The sequence below is a fragment of the Myotis yumanensis genome, unplaced genomic scaffold (assembly GCF_028538775.1).
Source record: "Myotis yumanensis isolate MYYU_CA2020_CCGP unplaced genomic scaffold, mMyoYum1.0.hap1 SCAF_6, whole genome shotgun sequence".
NCBI lineage: Eukaryota > Metazoa > Chordata > Mammalia > Chiroptera > Vespertilionidae > Myotis > Myotis yumanensis.
In genome coordinates, this window is record NW_027223757.1 from 18,116,053 (window position 1) to 18,119,870 (window position 3,818).

Genomic DNA, 3,818 nt, shown 5'->3' on the forward strand with positions numbered 1-3,818 from the left:
TGGCCATCCCTACCATCTGCAGGGCAAGGGAGGTGATAAATCTGGCAGTCCCTTGTCTTTGGAGATTTTGTGCATTTGCCCATTTCCTGAGTGAATGTCTCATGAGACTCCTCAGAAAGGGTAGGGGCTCCTCTTATTAACTGTTTGAGTGGTTCAAAGTTATTGTTTAAGGTCAAGGATGCTTCATCCACTTCATCAATTAAAGGAGCAAGGAGAGCTCTTGCAACTCGGCCGCCGACATGCCATCCAGACTGAGGAAGACCCGCAAACTTCGGGGCCACGTGAGCCACGGCCACGGCCGCATCGGCAAGCACAGGAAGCACCCGGGGGCCGCGGGAATGCTGGTGGCCTGCATCATCACAGGATCAACTTCGACAAATATCACCCAGGTTACTTTGGGAAAGTTGGTATGAGGCATTACCACTTGAAGAGGAACCAGAGCTTCTGCCCAACTGTCAACCTTGATAAACTGTGGACCCTGGTCAGTGAGCAGACACGGGTGAATGCTGCCAAAAGCAAGACTGGAGTTGCTCCCATCATTGATGTGGTGCGATCGGGCTACTACAAAGTTTTGGGGAAGGGAAAGCTCCCAAAGCAGCCTGTCATTGTGAAGGCCAAGTTCTTCAGCAGAAGAGCCGAGGAGAAGATTAAGGGTGTTGGTGGGGCCTGTGTCCTGGTAGCTTGAAGCTACATGGAGGGGAGTTCATTAAAATATCCAAGTACTTTAAAAAAAAAAAAAGGAGCAAGGAGAAATTGGATTTAGGTTAGAAACCCAGATACTTGTATTTGAAGAGTAGAGACACAATGATATTATAAATAGGAAAGCAGAATGTGGTAACCAAGTAAAGTCCACAACTCCAACAGTGAGAGTATGATGAAACAGAGGGAAGATTGCTATTACCAAGAAATACTCCAAAACAAATGACTACAAAGAGGATTACATTTCTGTTTGCTTCTGGTTATAACTCATTCTCTACAAGCCCCTGAAGGTCATATTACATCATTCCTCACAGGGTTTTAATGGGGGGACATGTAGGTGCAATTGTGGTCTTCAACTTTGACACCCTAGGGATAGAAGGGGTTCTACAGCCACACATTTCATTTTACTTCCCTTCTTAGAAAATCCTATCTCTCATTTCATAAATTAAAAACATGGCATGATATATTTAATTGCAATTTCTTCCTCGGCCTATGTAAAGTTCAATCTGAAACAATTTCAAAGCATTTCATTTTAATGACTGAAATGTGTATTCAATTCCTATAAAAATTCAAAGCTCCATTCTGAATGCAGTTGACATTCTCTAGCATATCATTTAAATTTCTCCTAGCAATTTTCTGCCTTCTGTGAGACAGTAATGTTACATTGCCTCCAGGCATTTTGCATATTTTGTTGATTTTAACATTTAAAGTCCTGGTGGTTTTTACTCTCTCATTATGTCTCTGTTCATGTCCCATAATTCCCTCTACTCTTCTTTAGGAAGCAGTGAAAAGGTTGAAATGATTTGTGTGAGTTTTCTGAGATGGAAACTGATAACAGTTTGAGACAGAAACACTGATAAAGATATCAGGAATCAGGAAGTTTCTTTTCTGGTTATAATGGCTATGATGATATTATAATTGAATTATTCTATCTAGTAAGTAGAAGTCCCCAAAATAAAATGGAAGTTGAGGACTAGAATTAAATTTAGCATTTAAGGAAACAAAAAATAAAATTATAAAACCATCATATTATTTAAAATTTCTTATATAAAAGAATGAAAAAAGCATGGGGGAAAATGACTTCGAAAGTAATGTATAAAGTGGAGAGAAAACAATTGAATGAAAACATAAAAGAATAAGCCAATCTGACCAAAAGGCAATGCCAAGAGCCATTATGTCTGTTAACATTTTCAAGATACCTCCATTCCAGTGTATTAGTATGAAAAGAAATGTAACAGTGGGAAATTGTAACCAACCTCACCATCCTTTTGACACTGTTTCTGTAAATGCTCACTCTGACTAAGGTGTGGCTTGTAGATAAACATCATGTTTATATAAGAATCCTAGGAACTAACATCAGAAGGTACAGACTCTGATCTACAGTCATCCCAGCTCCAGGAGAATTGCTAACCTTCAAATGACGAAGACCAGGAGGATGCACAACACCATCGCGTGACCAGTTTCAAGGTCTTGATAGAACAGACTGTCCTGGCCTGCATGTAGAGAACTTTTTGAACCCCTCCCCTTGATTTCCTTGTTTTATTTTCCCTCTCCCTCCTTATAAAAACTTCTGCCTACACTGAGGTGGAGAGATGGGTTTTGTGACAAGAATCCCCCATCTTGTTAGGTAGCCGACACTTGAATAAACCTCTTTTCTTTTTCACCAGAACCTTTGGCTTTCATGGCTACTGAACCTTGGTTTCAGTTACAAAAAGGGTCTACCCATGATCTACTTGCTAACATATACACATATTACATATTTTACTATATATTTTATATCATAATCTCTAGGCTAGGATACATATTCCCTGGTACTTTTAAACTTTTTTTTAAGTTTTTTTAAAATTGATTTTAGAGAGAGAGAAAGAGAAACATATATTTGTCATTCCACTTATTTATGCATTTATTGGTCAATTCCTGTGTGTACCCTAACCAGGAATCAAACTTGCAACCTTGGTGTATCAGGATGATGATCTAATCAATGGAGCTACCCAGTTAGGGATAAACTTTAAATAGTAATAATCTTTGTAAGTATTTTCATTTTTAATCTCATTTTTAATCTTCACCCCCCTTTTTTTTTCATCCATTTTCTTTGGCCTAGATCTTTTTAATTTATCCATGCATTTATCCATCCGTCAAGCACTTATTGAGAAATGCTGGTGGAGCACATTAAAGATGGCCACAAATCCTTTGACTCTTTTCAAGTTGAAAGTTGGAGGTCTTTTCCCCCTCTTATGAATCTAGGTGGGCTCTATAGCTCCTCTGGCTAATTAGAATAATTTATCACCCAGAATTAATATTGTTCTGTATTTTGAGCCAGATCTTAAGAAACTGGGAAATTCTACTTCCTATTTCTTGAAATGTTTGTCCTGGCAGAATTGTATCACCATGCAAGAAGTTTGACACCTCTGAGTCTACCATTGTATGAAAAACCCCAGGTAGCCACATGAAGAGGCCATGTGAAGAGGGATATCCAACTAGCCCTGGTGACAGACATGTCAGTGAGAAAGCTTTTTGATGATTCCAGTCACAGGTCGTCTGACTGCAGCCATATGAGTGACTTTAAGAATCAACGAACCAACTGAGCTTGTCAACACCCAGGAGAGATAAAAATATATATTTTCATTTTAAGCAACTAAGTTTAAGAGTAGATGATTACATAGAATTAAACAACTGAACAATCTTACCCAACATTGAGTGTTGGGAAGATGCAATGAAAAGTAAAACAAGAACCCCTTCTTTAAAAAAAAGTAGAAAATAGTTTTAATTAACATTATGATAAGTAGCTAAAAAGCAACTAATTTTATAGGAACATAGAGGAATAAGGGATTAATTATGGGTAGGATCCGGTCTCATAAAAGGTTCATTGTTGAAGTTAAGAGGTGAGTTGGACTGTGTACATTCTCTAACTCTCAGTGTCTTTATCTGTAAATTTTGTTAAAAAAATTAAACAGTTTAATCATTTAAAATACTGAAAATATGATCTGGTCCACAGTAACTAATATATATATATATATATATATATATATATATATATTGGCTGCTATTATTATTATTATCATCATCATCACTATTGTTATCAACAGCAGTAGCAGTAGTAAACACCTCCATCCCAAGAT

At 37.6% G+C, this 3,818-nt stretch overlaps 1 pseudogene; it reads left to right on the forward strand.

Annotated features, from left to right (window-relative positions):
* Positions 1-223: 223 nt before the first annotated feature.
* LOC139013044 (large ribosomal subunit protein uL15 pseudogene) lies at positions 224-739 on the forward strand (annotated as a pseudogene).
* Positions 740-3,818: the final 3,079 nt, after the last annotated feature.